At 35.0% G+C, this 19,273-nt stretch overlaps 1 long non-coding RNA gene across 3 annotated transcripts; it reads right to left on the bottom strand.

Moving 5' to 3' along the window:
* Positions 1–304: 304 nt before the first annotated feature.
* Positions 305–6,606, bottom strand: LOC103940124. Of its 3 annotated transcripts, XR_007256895.1 has the most exons (10): positions 6,334–6,604; positions 6,153–6,197; positions 5,902–5,950; positions 5,741–5,789; positions 4,328–4,398; positions 3,025–3,083; positions 2,484–2,541; positions 1,948–2,097; positions 730–1,535; positions 305–616 (listed from the first exon to the last, which is right to left on the bottom strand). It is a non-coding gene; the product is annotated as an uncharacterized LOC103940124 (long non-coding RNA). The 3 variants fall into 3 exon arrangements; XR_007256894.1 differs by having other exon boundaries at positions 1,948–2,541; positions 6,334–6,606; XR_007256896.1 differs by lacking the exon at positions 1,948–2,097 and having other exon boundaries at positions 6,334–6,605.
* Positions 6,607–19,273: the final 12,667 nt, after the last annotated feature.

Raw genomic sequence — 19,273 nt, 5'->3', positions numbered from 1 at the left:
CACAAAGAGTCCTTGTGGGAAAATGACCACACACATCCGAATGGATTATTTCCAAAGGTTTTAGACTTCTTGTTGAATTTTTCTTCCTTGTATTGGTTAATTTTCCCTTAAAACAATTAACACAATTGACCAAGTCACTGAAGTCCAAGTTTGGTAAAATTCCTTCTTTTATTAACCATTCCATTCTCGCCCTAGAAATGTGGCCTAGTCTATGGTGCCAGAGCATGGAAGAATTCTCATTCAAAATCAATCTTTTAGTTGGCAATGTTGAAATCACATTTAGGCAATCCTTATCATTTGAAAATGAGCAAAGCAGACGCCATAAATCATGCATTAAGAAACAAATTCCAAGTATTTCACTTGGATTATTTTTCATAAAAATCCTTACACTTTCAATGTCACCACTAAAAGCAAATCCGGACTACACAAGTTGAGAAGCAGAAATTAAATTCCTTCTTAAAGAAGGTACATAAAGAACATCACTTAATTCTAAAATAAAACCACTTGAAAGCTTTAGCTTGAGGTTGCCTATCGCTTCCACAACTACTTTATTTCCATTGCCAACATGAACTTGAAAATCTTCACTTCTTTTTGTTGTAGTTCCTCTTGTGAACCCCTGCAACGAATTGATGATATGAACCGAACAACCAGTGTCAAACCACCAAGAATTTGGAAGGACTTCAACAAGATTAGTTTCAAAACACACAAAGATTTCAACAAAATTTGTACCTTTCTTATTTTTCCAAATCTTTCATTTGTCACAATCCCTTTTCATATGCCCAAGCTTTTTTAAAAAATAACACTTGATTTTGTCCATGTAATCCATATGTGTCACGGGTCCTTTAGAGGAGGATGCATATGGAGCAGAAGTGAACTTATTGTCAAGATTAGGGACCTTACCAGAGTTGTAAGCCACTATCTTACCCTTGTCAGCATGCACCATATTAATGGTGTGAAAAAACTTCATCCCTTTTGATTCTAGCTTTTTCCTGTGCACAGATTGAGATCAAGTCATCCAATGCCCATTTCTCCTTCTGAGTATTATAAGAAATCTTCAGTTGGTTGAACTTTGGAGGCAACGAATTCAGGGCCATGTGGACTATGAATGCATCGTCAATGGGAACAACCAATTCTCTGAGTTTGACAGCAGTCTCAACAAGTTTAAGAATGTGCTCTCACAATCTTATTCTCATCAAGTTTCACGGTTGTCACGGTCATCATCAAATCTCCCATTTGTGCCTTCTCAGACTCTCTGAACTTCACTCCCACAGCTTCCAAGAAATCTTTAGCTTTGTCACATGCTGCGAAGCCACCCCTCACTGTATCACTCATAGTCCTCTTCATCACCATCAAAGCCTTCTCCCATTTTTCAAATTTCATCCTCTGATCAGGAGTTGAATCATCAGTTAATGGTGCTGGTTCATCTTCTCTCAAGGCCAAATCAAGGTCCATTAGCCCTAGCACGATCTCAACATCTTCTCTCCACTTTTTGTAATTCCCTCAGCTCAAGGGTTGAATGGAAGACAGGTTCAAAGCTGAGGAAGACATCAAAATAAACAAATTAAATCATTCAAATGCATGTTTATATCATGCCCTTAGGCTAGAGATATGAACTGCCATTATTTCCTCATTGTACAGCCACCATTCACATGATCGTTTATGCAATTTTTTTTTTTTAATCGAGTCTTTGGACTAACACATAGATTGATCAATATGGCCCAATACACTGATTAAAACACTCAACAATTCATACATACTTCTCTTTAGAAAAGAATGTTGATACTTTATGAGTTTTGAATCACCATTCATTAATTCCAAATAAAATGAAAAATACGAAATTATGGACTAGGACCAGTTAAGCCTGCTCTGATACCAAATGTTGGAAGATTCACACACTTAACTGATAGCACTAGTCACATAAGAGATGAATGATCAAAGCATTTTTACCTGAGGAAGACATCGTCAATGGTTGTTGCAGAAAACTCTTCTACTCACTGAAAGCCTTATGTTCTTATGGTGATAGAACCCTAATCTCATAACGTATCTTTGTGAGTAGGGAATTTCTGCATTTATAGAGGCAAGGCAGCCAACTTCCATCTATTGTGGAAGTGTGGTTATTGACCCGTTGCCTCAAATCCCGGTAGACATGGAGTGATGAAATATCAGTTGAAATAAATAGGTTATTTCCCAGTATTTAGAATGTGTTTCCACAATAATAGGACATTAACTTTTCCACGTATTAAAACTCTTGAGAATTATATTATCAACACATAACCTCTCCTTTATCACAACTTGTTAAGTCCACATAGGATTCTTACACAACTATCAACCTTCAGTTTGCTTATGGAATATTTCACACGGCAGACAATGACGTCAGATAGAACATAACCCTTTTTTAGATAGAAAAATGAGTCAAATGACATGATACCATACAAGACACATAAGATACTAACTAATTGAAAATCAATTACTTCACAGCATACCAGCATAAGATATCTCATAGAGTTTGCCAATTCTTGCCCCTTCCAAACAACAAGTCACCTGCCCACAGATTAAACCAATATTCAGGAAACTTCTCACCAAAACAATACTCAATAAGTTTATGAAATCAAGAATACCATATGTATATGCTACATCTAATATATAAACTCTACAACCAGATTATAACCAAATAATCTTGAATCCTGGCATCAATGTTTGTATTTATGTTCACTCTTAATTAGAAACTGCATCTACAAGAAATTATTAATTTATCAAGAACCAATGGGCAACAATGTTAAAATTCAGGAACGAGTGGACAACAATGCAGAGTTATTCTTTGACCAGAAAGACTACTTTGCTGGCATAGGGAGGGCTCCTCCTGTTACTGATTGAAACAAACTTTCCAAATTCCTTATTTCCGATTTTATATGTAATTCTTAGGGTAATTTGAGTGATTGAAACAAAGGCAAATTCTAACATCAAAAGTTTAAGCCCACAGTAAATCTCAATCACTTTAGTATTGAAACTTGAAAGGAACCATACCCGCTCTCTTATTGTAGCCAGTAGACCATCGTTCCATCGTTCACCATCCAAATAATTCTCTACAAAAGATATAATTCAATTCTTAATCAAACCAGAAGATAAACCAAAGTCTTCTCATAAGTTAACCCAAACAATACACAACTCAGGGATGGACCCATGTGAAGGCTCCCTTGGGCTGTAGCACAAGTCAGTTGTAGGAAGCCAAGCCGAAAATCATGCAATAGCCCACCTTACTAATTAATTGTGGTTTCAACCAATGTATGAGAAGTCTACACCAGCGTAACATCGTTTTAATTTTAAGAAATCCAGCCAACTATTCATCATATAAATGCAAAATAGAAGACCAAGTCCCAAAACAACCCAATAGACACAAGCTCTCTCATCTTTTCTCTGCTATCATAATATAAAAAACAAGAAAGTGTAAAGGAAGAAGAGTTTGGGGGTTGATTAATATGCTTGGTTGACAATAAGTAGTTCATTTTCATTCTTTTGTATATATTTATTTTTAATCAACACTCAAAAGGGTTATGCTTCAACGGGCAAGACTTGCGCCTCACCTTACAAAACATTAAACGCATTGCTTTTCACCTGCATTTTAAAACATTGATTAAAACTAAATTGTTGTCAAGTTTAATTTATTGTGAGGAGTTTCTCTATAGATTTAATTTTTTTGGTTTAAATGCTGCCGGAAATAAAAATAATAATTCTTTTGAGTTGTAGCCCTACCCGAAATTAAATCCTGGCTTCATCCCTAACACAACTCCTTAATGAATAGGAACACTTGGAAAAAAAAACATTCAGAATATTCGATGAGTTATATTGTTTAATTCTAGCTTAATATCACATCGGTTAATTATAAATTCAGCTTAAGTTATCCATTAGAACCATAACTTTGAGCAATACAGTAGTTCCAACACAGGTGAGCCATCAAGACAGCAAACTAATTTATCCCTTGTGGGACTGGGGACATGACAGTCTTCCCCTTTAGTCACTGGTATCCTCATCAAGAGAAGGTTCAATCACACTCACACAGTTAGCCATGAGAGGCTTTTGGTTAACATAAAATACCACAATCCGATAGTGGTTGGGTTCCTTAGACATGTATATACCAAAGATCCACGGTGCACAAATGATGAGGGACTTGAGGTATCACACCAGTACACCACAGATGTGCCCTCATCCAACAGCGTTTAGAAACCCGTGAGGAAAAGATAAAGTAACTTGACATAATGCAAAGCTAGATTCTACTGATTACAATTACATTTGAAATGAAGCATTAAACGCAACACTTTTTCAAAGATACCTTGAGTTTGTGAAGCCCGTGCATCTTCAAATTCCTTCTGTAGACGCTCATAAATTATCTTGTTGGCATCCCTGTTAAAACAATAGAATCATAAAGGCATTAGTAGTAGTAATATACAAGTCCATCAAGAATTATGATACTATTTCTGTTATGTATCAACATATTTACAGGCATGACCAAGATACACAAACCAAACACATACTGAAATACAAGGTGCGAAGCACAACAGCACAATTAGCAGAAAATACATGACCAAGATATAAACGCCAAACACATGAAAATAAAAGGTGCTCTGCAATGTACAATTACAGTAGCCTAACTGGAATAATGCTGAACAAGGGCTCCTTTTCTTTGGAGACACTCGGGCACATACATAAAATCGTCTTCAAATGCTTAGATGCATATCCACATTTTCATAAATAAATAAACGAAGAAAAGTGCACTTGCCAAGTATTTTATTTTCACTGGTGTATTTAATGTGTAAGCATGTATGTACGTATGCATGTGTCTGCATATATATATGTATGCACATATATCCTCACATATACAAGATAAATAATACTAAAGCTATTTGCAAAAAGATTAGACAACCCCTTTACTACTAAGTCAGTTAAGACATCTATAACATTTAATCACAAGAAGCCTGACAACAATAATGCGCTTTTTTTATAATATTCAGAAGGCTGAAATTTTTTATTCAAGTTTGAAATGGCCCAAATGGGTGCTTAAAATCACGTATCATTCATCATATTCATACCTACCATTTTATTATATTAGACAAATTCTTCTGGATATTTCAAGAACACAAAATTGAATTACCAATTCCAGAATCCACAAGTATCACCATCAGGTTATTCAGAAAATTTGTTAGTCCTTTTCGGAAGGTTATTCGGAAATTCACTGACATATGAATCACAATCAAATATACTCAAAATGGAAAGATATGAAGAAACAATGCTACGCACATTTGTTAGATAATCAAGGAACAACTGAACTCCATTTGGGTGAGGCCAAAGCATCTAAAATGCCTGCATTTATAAACATAAACATACAATAAGAATTCTAAGTAGATTTGTTACTTCCTTCTTCCACTCTTTGATGATATTCCTTTCTCCTATTTCGTTGCACACATACTCTCTAAATACGATTTAGTAAGTGAAACTCTAGGAAAGCAGGTATGAGAAAGAAAACGAAAACAAAGGAAACAAAGTTTACAAAAACCATGTATCATTGAGCCTAGAGGAGCGTCGCCAAAAAGGCCTTGTATTTGAAGTCACTCAAAATTATTTCTCAACATACAAGCACTCCATACTATTTGAAAGAAAGAACAGTTCCATAAAATTATACTATGATCTCAAAATAACCAAAAACATGGTGAATAAAGACTTAACAATTGCTCCACGAATACTTTACCTAGAAAGACGCTCTGCTAACTCGCTATGCCCTTTGAGAACATTTGTCCCTGTCAAGCACAAGAAAAGCTTCAATGGCTTCACAACAAGCAACAATTCTTTGTGAACATTTGTATAAAAGAACAGGGACGAATAAATATGAATACGAAAAATGTTGCTTACATCAAGCTCGTATGGCGTCTAACGAAATATCTTCCTCTTGCATATAACTCTGTTACAAAACAACTCGAAAGTATAATCTTTGTGACAAAAACATACAAAACACTAAAGCACTAACGAGTAACAACAATTTTACTGTGCCACAAAAAAAAAAAAAAAAAAAAATACACTTCAATTAACTAAAAAAAAAATTGAAATTTAAAAATAACACACTACAAAATAAATAAAAAATTAAAAGAGATAATAACTATTACCATTTCTCCCATTAGGGTATCGGAACGTCCTCTGCTATTCAATTGCTGCATTATTTAACAGAAATGGTGAAGAAATTCATATAAAATATGAAGTAGGAAATCGAAAAATCCAATCAATTTCTCAGCAAAAGTAACAAATTGCAGTAAAGTTAAATGGAGAGTTGAAAACGGAAAAACTGACCCTGCGAGATGGGTTTCCGAGATACGCCATTTTCCTCGGTCTCCGCTTCAAAAGCTCTTCTGCATCGTCGCTGTAACCCATTTTTCACAGGAGAGAGAGAAGAAGAAGAAGAAGAAGCTCTGATTGGGTCGGACTAACCCGGAATCAAACAAATTAGGGATTTGTCGAAAGCGGTTTAAAATTACTCGACTCGAACCCGAGAATACAGTCGGCTAACGAACTGGGCCGCCAAGTTAAACTTCCGTACCCTTTGCTCGCAGACAGGGCCGCCACGAAATTCAACTTAGGTCCTGTTTGGCCCACCATATAACACATCGGATAGTACTAATAATACAAAATACGATGTTTGGTATCCATTTGTATTAAATAGTCACCTGATTAAACAATCTGATCCCATCTACTTTATATGGTAAAAGGAAAAATATGTTGCATTCTTATTAGATTAGAAATATGATTGTATAAATCCTATCATATTTGGGATATCCTTGTGGAATTTTACCGTATCTCTTAGACTATATATTATCCTATTAGAGTTGTAATCCTAATAGGATAAAGATCTTCTCCACTACTATAAATAAAGGTATAATAGGTGAGATATACACACCTCACAATTACACATCTCTCTCTTTTCTCTCGATTGTGCCACACCCCCGCCGCACCCCTCTCTCTGTCCTTTATATGATTCAGTAAATTAGCCCTACAACACATTATCAACATGTTATTGACGCTGCGCTAAAGAGAGTTTATTCTTCAATCAGGGAAGTATTACGTTTTAATCATTCTTTTTATGATTAATTTATTATTTTATTGAATTGATTACATGCTATTAATTCAATTTAATTTTTCTTTGTTGAACATGATACAACACATTGGAGATGCAATTCTGGCTTTTAGGGAAGGATCTTCTACAAGTTCAAAGGCTCAGTTATTTTCTGCCAATCAGGTTCTTTTAAAATAAATTAAGAAATTTGATACGACTATGAAGCATGAAAACATTTCTCATGATGCATGAATCCCCTATATTTATATTTTCCTTCCGTTATATATATTGCATATGTTTTCATATAATTGTCAATATATATGTATATATACACACATTCATGCATTATGCAATTATAAATCGCTATGTGAAATTTGTGAGTCAAAAAATTGAAAGAAGATAAAAGCAATCTTGGGTTTTTCCAAAACCTAGAAATTAGAAGAAAAACAAAAAAAAGAAAAATTTATCTGGGCTTGCTGCAAGTATGACAAACCGGGCCGAACGCATAAGTTCTTCATGACTGGGCCTGCAGCTTCAATCTGTGCTAGCCTCTTAAGAAGTCAGCTTTGCTGGGCTTCTGCCTTCAGCCCACACCTGGCCTGCCTCCCTTTTATCTCTACAGCCTGCAGCTGTATCCTTGGATCCATGTGACTTGGCACAATCACTGCTCTCTCCATGCAGCAGCTGCTATTGGGCTTGCAACTCCAGCAGCCCCCACCAATAGACCATGTATGGTTCGTTCTATTGAATTAATTAAAATGACCAGCACTGTACTAATCTTACAAGACATCCAAAATTCTTGGCCTGAAGCCCACTTTTGGACATTAACGATTTAATATTTTATTTCTTTTCTTTGGACCACTAACTCCCTTTTGTAGTCCCAAAGTACTCACACTTGAGTTCCTAAAACAACCCAAATCCACTACACTTAGTTGTATATTGTATTATGTGTTCTTACAGGTGCCTCATTTTTATGAACTAGAAGTTCATAAGTAAATTCTGTAGTTTCGAATTTAGTCCTTTTGAAACCTGAAGTTTTCATAAAACAATATATCCATGAAAAACCGATTTTTTCATGTAAACCATGTCTTAGAACCCGAATGTTCTAACTTTGATGCTTATAGATATTTTATTTTCTATAACACCAATCACAATCTTGTTCCCTCCATTCAGTGGATTGTCGTACCATAACAAGTTTGAATTCACTGATTTGGATGTTTCTTGACCGAAACCACTTCATGCGGGTACAAGACTTGAATTTCCACTTGATTATCAAGAAACTAAGTAACCATTCAAGCCAACAATGACATGGAAAAGTTGAATAAGCATTCACCATGATCTTTACTCGAAGACTTATGCCCTAAGCATTACCAATGGAAATACCTCCCGAACGATGATTTCATGGCTCTTTGGCTCGCTTCTACAACCCATTTAATCATGAACAATATTGCCTGAAGCACACCATGATTACGTCCATGAATGAGTACAACTTTGAAGTTTAATAAATCCGATCGAATTTGACTAGAGAATGTTTTTCTCATCCTTCCATGTTTCTAACTTGCTTCTGAAGCAGCAGTGTAAAGAGCAGAAGTTTACCAAATTCTAGAATATGATTACTACCACAGATATGAGAGAACGGTATAAACTCAGCTTAGGCTGGAGTCTATCGAATGCTGGTGCCCTGCTTCAGCAGGGATGCACCGAAAGGCATGCCCTACTCCGGCAAAGGCCTACCTAACAAACCTTTCCAGCTTCGACTGAAGCTTACTGAACGCAAGTCTGTGTCTATGTCTCTCACAGTCCAAATTTGAGTTTGTTTTTTACAACGTATGGTAGAATCAAGGCCAGCCAAGGCGTGTCATCATGCTTGAAGCATGAACCTTGGCACCTAAAACCTATAACTTTGAATAAAAGATAGCATTCCCGAACCTCAACCCTGCAGAATCTACTTATAAAAGATAGCACATTTTATTTTTCAATAAATTGTAAGAAACTTATTGAATACTTAAAGGAACACACATTATATATTTGTTTTCCCTGTTTTCATTATGTTCCAATAGTTCATAATATATAAGTCATTCTATTTTGTAGTTTATAATGAAATCATATATATTTTGAGTATAAACAAACACTTATTTATATGAAATATAATAGATTTAATTAAATCTACCTAGTTCTCTTACGCGCCTGCCTAGCAGCCTAGGCACTAAGCCCCAGACCGCCGCCTGACTAGCACCTAACATCTTTTAGAACCTAAGGATATGAATCTTTGTCGATTACGATTCTCCTTCACAATAGCTCCTTTAGAGCCCTTGCAAGTGATCTCTTTACCGCTCATTTGCAAATTGTCACTTCAATGTGACAGTCTTCTTGCCGTTAGGAGGAGATAAGAAGGTCAAAGTTCATATAGAACGATGTGAATTTGCATGCACAATGCCCACTATGTCTTATCTCGATCCCCATACAGCACAAATATGATAAGCAAGTGCGATGTATTCTAGCTTTCAGAATGTTGCTTCAGACACATTCGTCTGATCTAGCTAAAGTGACGAGATTATATACTAGCTGCAAACATGCCTGCAAGGATAAACGTACTTAATGGACAGACTTAACATCCTTGAAGGATGTGCTGCCCCTAAATAATAGTTTGGCCATCTTTGTTGGACGGTCTGGTACATAGGTAGATAGCCAATCAATCTGTCTCAGCTTGAAGCACAACAGATCACTCAGTTTATAGGATTCACTTCCCTAGAAGAGGAAGGTCGCGGTACAAAATAAATCCATACTCGATCACTGTCTCAAATCATTTCCATCTCATAAGATTAATTTGGATTACTCCTAAGACTTGAAGTTCTTGGTTCAGTATACTAGTTTGGATGAGATAATGGAATTGGAAGGAGATTAATGATGTTTTCATTTATATGGTAGTTACCGACTTAAATGAAAAGCGACAATATCGAACTATATTCCATTGATTAGTGACAACGTAGAACTGATTGGACAACCAAAATTACAATCTAGGTTAAATTCCTTACCAAAGTGTGTGTAGACCTGTAGTTCCTACACTGCCTAAGGTAACCTTGTTATGTTACAAGTGGGAAAGGAAGCGTAATGAGATGAATCAAATAGTGTGATATGATGCACACTATATGGTGCAAGGTTTCTCTCAAACGCTCTATGATTGATTTCAGCATTATGAAATGTGGTTAGTGTTTCTCTATAAGGGATATTGATACGGAGATCTGTATGTAAGTTCCCAAAGAATTACATGGACTGGTTCAAATAGTTTTAAACCATGGAACACCTTCTTAACTCATTTGAGGCGTTCACTTACGGATTGAAGCAATTATGCGGATGTGGTATACCCGTCTAAGTGATTATTTGATTAGTTAAGGATATAAATTATACCCTTGCATGTTAAACTATGAAGTCTTATTTTGAATTGCTAAAGTTACAGTTTATGTCAAATGACATGAATCTCACTAAGACTCTAGAAGAGCTTGAGAAAACTGTCTCGCACCTGAAGATGGAATTTGAGATAAAGGATCTTGAGAAAACTCGTTTATGCCTTAACCTGAAGTTCAAGTGTTGTTATGGCGGTACTTTGGTCTACCAGTCGAACTACACCCCGAAGGTGTTACCTTTTGAGTATACCTATGATCTTCTATATGCTATATGCAAATGAGACCCTTGAAGAGGTTATGGAATCCAAAGTTCCATATCTAAGTTCAACTTTGTGCTTTGTTGTACTTAGCTCATTGTATTAGATAGGACATCTCATTCGATGTTGATATATTAGTAAAGATACATCATCGCGCCTACACGCATCCACTGAATTAGTATTAAAGACGTTTCCAGTTACCCCGAATGTACTATGGATTTAGGCAAATCCCAATGCATCCCAAGCAGATCCGACCCCCTTGATCCTCGGAATGATGTTTGCCTTGTTTGTTATGCTGATGATGGTTACTTATCAAACCCGCACAAGGCACATCCCCGAATGGTTATGTCTTTACCATTATGGATATCGCAATATCTTAGAAGTCCACGATATAACCTTAGTTGCGAAATCTTCAAACCGTTTCAAGACTCACCTCACTTCACTTCGCCACATGTGAGACATGGTTGAGAGTTTTTGTTAAGCATATTCGAAGTACTTGTTATTTCCATCCATCGTTGAGTCCTAATGACGATCCATGAAAACTATACCGTATGTATCCACCCGACTAAGACTTGATACATCAACGAAGTCAATGCCAAGACATATTACGTCTACATCACAACAAAGCATCAGGAGATCAAAGTCATGCAAGCCGATCCCAGACAACCTTGCCTACCTCTACACGACGTCATTGTCGAACTCAACCTTCCAGAAGCTTTTCTGAGGAATTGGTTTGCTTAACTATTCATATGTAATGCTTGTAGTTCTCATTTGGAAGTTCTGTTAAACTCAGGGTGAGTATCCAGAAGTATACTCACTTTATCTTAATGTATTCTTTTTCCCTACGCTTAGGAGCATTTTCCCACTGGGTTTTTGCTACCTAACTACGTTTTGATGAAGCACCCATTCTGGGCTGCTCATACCCTTGTGAACTATTCTACTTGCATTCAGAAGACATATAGTTTTGACTTAATGCAACTTCTCACTTTTCTCCTTAGTCTATGGGTTTTTATCCCACCTTGGGTTTTACCATAGCGAGGTTTTGTGAGTTTTACCTTTTATGCATTCTTCCGTTGATTTGAGACTTGCATACACTCATTGTGCCGACGACTTCATCAATTGTACTTACTTCATCGCTGAAGACCTGATGCACCATTTGTTTGAGTATTTACACACTCAAGGGGGAGTGTTACAATCCTATTAAATTAGGAATGTGATTGTGTAAATCCTATCATATCTGGGATATCCTTGTGAGATTCTACTATATCTCTTAGACTAGATATTATCCTATTAGAGTTTTAATCCTATTAGGGTAAGGATTTAATCTTCCCTACTATTATAAATAAAGGCACAATGGGATGAGATAATATACACATCACAATTACACATCTCTCTTTCTCTCTACTGTGCCGCACCCCCTCTCTCTCTGTCCTTTATATGATTCAGTAAATTAGGCCTACAACAAAATATACATATTAAAAAAAAAAAAAAAAAAAAAAAAAAGCATGCTTTCTTGACCTAACCAAGAAAAACAAAGAAAATTCAGTTTTTTTAGACAACATAACTAAATAGCTACAAGATTCGGACAAATTCGCAAATATTGTAAAATTAAGCTTTCGAATAACATCATATATAATTTTGAAAATTTCAATTGCATTCTCATTTTTATTTACATTTTTAATCCTAGAATACATCTGGGATTGAATTTGAAAAAATAAAATAAAATTTAAGCTTAAAAATGGTGAGGTGCTAAAATGTGCATTAGTAGTTAGTCACATAAATAATAACATTCATCGTTATTGAAGGTTTACTCATATTTGGGGTCATTATTGTCGTTATTTTTCTATTTTTTGTCATTTTTTTTAACAAACGATATTATTTACATTAAAAAAGTGCGGAAGAGGTTAAACCTTACAATAAACTAGCAATAAAGTGGTTCAAATCCGTCTTTGGCGAGAATCAAACCTAAGACCTCTCACCTACAAATAAAGAGGAATACTAATCTGCATTGTCACTGAATTAATGAAATATTAATTTTTCAAATTGTATTGTTTTGAGGGTTGTAATTATTTTTGTTTCAATTATTATATATCACTCTCATTCATTTAAAAAAATAAATAATGATGGTCAATTTAGAAAACAATATTTTTTTGCTAATTTATATTACAAATAGTTCACTTTAAAAAAAATAATTAATTTTTGTCTCAATTTTATCTGTCTGTAGTCTCTTAGATATATATATATATATATATATATATATATATATATATGACAAACTGGCCATGCACATTCCATACACCCCACAAAAGTGAAATGACAAAAATACCCACACATAAATTGTAAAAACTCACAGCTCATTGTATCATTTTTCTGATTTCGAAGTTGGGGATGTCGAGAAAGAGAGTTGTGAGTTGTGGCCTTTTGGGTTGAGCTCAGATGTGTGAGCTTTGATTTCGAAGAGAGGGAAGTGGAGAGAGAGGTAAGAAGAGTGATCTATGTTTAAGGTTGAGCTCATAGCTCTGGTTTCAAATATAGGGATGTCGAGGGAGATGTGAGAAGAGTGAGGTTAGGGTTTTTGGGTTTGAGCTAAGATCTGTGAGCTATGTGTGTTAATCTTCCATAACTAGCCACAACAACTTCTCTCATCCTTAAAGATAGGATGTTTATACCATATTTTTCTGTTTTGCCCGGAAAATTTCATTTTTTCGGGCAACTGAAGCATCGGTAGCAATAATAAGGTAAGGTGTTTAATTCCAAGTTCCTACATCAATGATTTATGGAATATATGGCTATTTATAAGATGAATTAGTACTTAGAAGTTCAATTAGGGTTTGTGTTTCATATTGGGGGCTATGGGTTGTGGAAAAAACTTTATTTTTGACGCACTAGAATACTGGGTGTGTTCTAATTTCTATTTCAAGTGATTAAATTGCAGAAATTTATGAAATTTTTTTCTCTATGTGGTATGTGCATGGTGTGCAAGACTATAACTTAATATAAGAAGTGAGAATGTTCATTAATTATGATGCACGTATGTTGTGCTCAAGAGCGGAGCCAGGATTTTTTTCTTGGGTGGGCTAGTTAAAAATAGTACCATAAAATCATATATTTATTTTTTTTGCTTATATAAAATTATATAATAATCAATATAAAAAAATAACAATATAATATAAACTATTCTCAAAATTATAACTCTAACTAATAAATTCAAGGACAATATAAATAATTAACCTACTAATTAAAATCAAGAATAAGTAAATAAAGAGATTAAGAACGTACACAGGTGACATTCATTGGAATATTGCAACGGAAAGTCAGGAATTGTGGAGATAGGGATTTAATTGTGTATTTAAAGAACTTATTAATCTTTTCTTGAGTAAGAAGTACAGAGGCTAAATTACATAGGGTAAATGATCTTTTTCTTTAAAGAATAGGATTAAGGGGGACTGCAAATAGAACTATTTATAATTTTTAGCATAAAACATATTATTTACTACCTCTCCTCTACTAAATATACATTAAATAATAATATGTATTGAAATTGAGTAGGCTGTAAGCACGAGTTTACAAAAGAATAGATCTATTCACAAAACCAGTTTTATTTCCAACACAGCCTTATTAATAGGCTTTTTATATTAATAACCCACAAAATGTTGAATGCACCCCATATTAAAATTTAATATTAAATGACTTATTTATCCCACTATGCAATGACAATTTTGACCTTATTAGGTTTTTAAAAAAAAATAAAAATTTATAAATACACCCCAAATCACTTTTAGTGTATTATTTATCTTCTCAACTATCAAAACCCTCCCTTCCTCCATTGTTGAACAAAACCCTAACCAATGAAACTACAAACATGTTGATTGAGAAAAATTGTTTTTGACGAATGGAACATGAAATCGATGTTTCGGAAGCTTCACATGAGGTAAGACTTCATATTTTTCATTGTTTTAGTGATTTCGATGACATCGATAATTATTTAATCTTGCTTTTGTTGCGTTATTTAAACTTCTATATTCATATTCATCTTTTAAGGTTCATATTAATCTTGCGTACCCAGTAACATGAATCATATTAGTGCTAGAGGCATATACTACTTCTACAAATTGAGGACAGCCATGCTCCACAGGAACTCCTACTCTCAATCTTTTGCCGTTTGTCGGGATTTCCCATCCTTTAGGAACTGAGGCAGAATCTCCAGGCCATATAATAGGTCCAACATTGGATTTAGAAGTTGAATAAGGATCACTTGTGTTTTTCGAATTAGCACGCGTTAATAGGATGATTTCAAACTATACTATGATGATTTCGAATCTTCATTTTGAAATCATTTTGCAAACTAAATGTTTAGATGATTTGAAATCTTTAGGCAAACTAAACATTCGTATAGTTAGATTCAATCCCTAAAAATTAAAAATGAGTGTTATAAGATTTGAGAAATGTGGGGTGTAAAGAAAATGTGGGGTGTATGTACAAAATATAAGATGTATATTGAGAATGTGGGGTGTGGGGGTATTATGGGAAAGTATGTGGGGGTGTATTAAGATAATTTTTAAGTGAAAAAGCAAATGTAGGGTTTATTCAACAATTTGTTGGGTGTTAATATAATAAGCCCATTAAAATTTTGTCAATGATCATCTTCAATTTATTCGATCCGAACAACCGACAATTAATAGAGGTGTGTAAGAAGTAAAAATGAGTGCATAGATAGCACTACCCTTACAGAAAACCTCCCTGGGCTACAACCCACCTTAGCCTTGTGGGTTGCTACGCCATTGGTTGTGCTCCGAAATTTAGCTAGTATGACCACAACCTAGTTGTTGCCCAACCTTGGTGGAAAAAAAAAATTAAAAAAAAAAGGTTAGAGGATGTTATGGGTCATGTGCATCCATAAAATAAGCGACAACGAGTTTTATGTTTTCCACGTGCACGGTTAAGCGGTGATTGATATACGTAAGAAGACTTGCAAACTATCACTGTAACCTTATCTATGTGATCATTGTGGATTCCAAGCCAATTGTATCCACTATATGTCAATGTAACGTTAAATATGTGATCTTTATGAAATATATTTTAATTGTATCCACTATACCAATAGCATGCCGTTGAAGTGTCTTATAAATGCGAAAAGCAGCTCGCTGCCTGATCTCTAATTTTGTGCATAGCATGTGCATATAGTGTATATGTCGTGTACTTACAATGTATATACTGCGTATTTACATATTTGATACTTCTTCGCATTAAGGTATTTTAGGACATGGTAGGCACTAAAGATAATAAGGATAAATAGTCTTCATGTTTATTACCATATAATAGTTAGCAAATACATTGCACAACTATATTACATTACTTAACATATAATTAAACATTACAAGTCAACCACATGCTAGGCTATGCCTTCAAATTTATTCTACTATAGTTATTAAGCATACCCCTAACCGAACATGATTCGACCTCCTTCACTGTTCCATAATCTTATTGTGGTTGATGCAGTTCATTTCCCTTTGCTACCTGATGAAAATCCTCAAACTCCTTGTTTGTTCCTCCTCTATCTCAGCATTTCCTTCTCGGAACGCTCGTACAACTCAATATGGTCATGACGCTTCTGGGGCAATTCAAACTTTAAGAATAAGATCATTTCTTGAGAAGTGTTAGCCTTCTTTTTTTGCTTGCTTGCATGATAGAATGCTTCGTTGGATTTACCGTTGAGGCCCATAAGCTATTTTTCTGCCTTCATAGATTATGGTTCCAATACTCGGCGACGTCCATTTCATAATTGAGTCTCCTACATATGATTTATATTTTCTAGTGGCATATTTGAGTCGACATAGCTAAACAATGACGTAGGATTTGCCTTGGGGTGACCCTGAAAATGGAGGAGGTTCCATGTTGTACCACCTGTGGTACTCAGCATTACAACCCTGAGTTTCATGTCTGAACTTGGACATGTTTGTGCTGTGAATTGTTTTGGCTATTTGAGAAGTGGAATGCCTTTTTTTTCTATGGGGTTAATGGTTATTGTAAATAAGTGTGAAAAGCCCATTTATTCAAGTGTAGCATGATGTGGATGAAAACTAGTTGGGTAAAAGAGGGATTGTACTGAAAGGGTTTATGTGGTGAGGATTTGATGTATGTGGCCTATAAAAGTTGTAGGAATCTCCACCAATCTTTTTTTTTGTTTCTCCTGCTACTTCATTTCCAACATATAGCTTATCAATCTTATATATGAGATCAGTGGCGGAGCCACATGGAGGCCAGGGTTAGTCTAGGCCTATCCTTGAATTTTTCTAATATATATATCAGTTGTGTGCAAGTTTAAACAATAGTAAGCGTCAGGTCAATTGGTGAGTATAGTTTGATAGTTTCAACAAGACATAAGTTCGAAACTTACTGGTTTTTAAATCTTATAGTTTGATAGTTTCAACAAGATATGGATTCAAACAATATTGAACTTCAATTCCTTTTTTGTTCTATACAATTAGAGGAAGATCTAATTTGTTAATTTTCATTCAATGTTCTTGGTTTAAATTCCAACACATCATTTTCTTTTCCTTTAGTTTTCTCATGTACTTTTTTCTTTCTAATTGTATGACCTTTCTATTTTCTATTTTTTGTAAAAAAAAAAAAAACCATCAAGGACCCTAAAAAACTAGCCATCAAGGAGCCTAAAAAACTAGCCATAATTGCAAAAAACCATCAATTAGTAGTAGTAGTAGACGACGCCCAATGTGTCATCATTACCATGCAAATCAAATTATTAAGAGCCTATATCTACCTTGTCTTATCACTAAACCCTATGTCTACCTTGTCTTATCACTAAGTCTTATGGAGTCATTTGGGCAGCAAGTGCTTAAGAGAGTCCCTAGGCTCATAGCACAGTCTCACTCATGTCTTTTTTGTCGCCATTTTCCCCACTCATGCATTAGTTTACCTATTAAAAGTAGGGCTGGGCACGGGCCCGGTCGGGCGGGGGATTACATTTTCTAATATGGGAACCGAACATTACCCGGCCCGGTTGAAACTGGTTGGGTCCAAGGGTCCCTTTTTCTTTTTTTTTTTTTTTGGTTGTTTGAAAAAAAAAAATTGTACAGATTGCAAGCAAACTACATAGATTTGCACAGATTTGAATTTTGCATAGGTTGCAATCTGCACAAAACTGCACAGATTGCAACTGCAGAAAGTCACATATTGCATTTATGCAGATTTTGCACAAATTCACCATTATTTACATCCAATCTAAATACAAAGTCCAACATCCAAACTCATAGATTAACAATACATCTAAAATAATAATATTACATCGTCCAACATCTAAAAATCAAATCAACATACAAAATATCCGAAAGTCCAAGACATCCAAATTCCAAGAATCAAATAATCCAAAACAACATAAACATTACATCCGCAATAAATTTTAAATTAATATCCAAAACCACATCCAAGTTCCAACGCCCAAGTATAAACATGACATTTTTTTAACGTCCAACATCATATTACATATCCTCATTCAAATTGAATCATTGAAATTTAAAGTTTATTCATTTGAGTTTAAAATATTACCACAATTCCTTTTCCTTTATTCGTTCGAGTTGCTTCAATTTCAGGAACACTTGGTGAGATGGTTGAACTTGTAGATATAGTATTTGCTCTTTTTCTTTTATATTCTACAACAAAGAACAAACGTTAATTGTAAACCAATTAATATAAAGTTATAAACCAAACTATAAAAAATAAGATAATTACCTTCTTCACACTCTTGATAAAATTCAAGCTTTGTGGGACTTGATTCATACTCAATGCTGCCAATTGGTTCACTTCTTATCCAATTTTGGAGGCACATCAATAACTCCACTATTTGAGGAAGGAGACATGATCTACAAGGGTCAATTACTTTCTTTCCTCCACTTAATGCACTCTCACTGGCAACTGTTGACACTTGAATTGGCAAGACATCTTTCGCTATCAAAGCAAGTGTGGGATATGTGCTCCTCCCTTTCAACTTCCACCATTTCAAAACGTCAAATTGTGAACCATGTGGTACTTTCTCTACAGTGTCAAGGAGATACCTATCCACCACATGTGCAAGCGCAATATCCTCGAGGTCTTCTAGTTCCTTCTCCCAATCATCCATAATTTGACTAAATATCATTAGATTTTCTGCTGGCACACTAGAAGATGATTGTTTTACCCTTGAAAAAGAAGTGTCAAGAACTAAATCTTCTCTACCCTTTTGTTGTGTTTGTGAATCGAAAGCTTGACTAGCATATTCATCACACATCGTCTTCAACAATGTCTTCACTTGATTACTTTTCTGTTCAATCTCTTCTTCAAGAAGTTGTAATTGCTTTCTACATAAGTGCATGTAGTGCCTCAATTTGAACCTTGGGTCTAATACAAGGGCAATTACAAATATTTGATTAAGAGACTCAATTGAACCAAAATACTTTCGATATTTGGCTCTCATGTTGAATGCTATATCATGTAGCACCAAGTTTGCAGTTCTTCCAGTTTGC

The sequence above is a fragment of a genome, unplaced genomic scaffold (assembly GCF_019419815.1).
Source record: "Pyrus x bretschneideri cultivar Hongxiangsu unplaced genomic scaffold, Pyrus_bretschneideri_v1 Contig15, whole genome shotgun sequence".
NCBI lineage: Eukaryota > Viridiplantae > Streptophyta > Magnoliopsida > Rosales > Rosaceae > Pyrus > Pyrus x bretschneideri.
The sequence above is the reverse complement of the archived record's forward strand: the minus strand, read 5'-3'. Positions and strand labels throughout refer to the sequence as shown.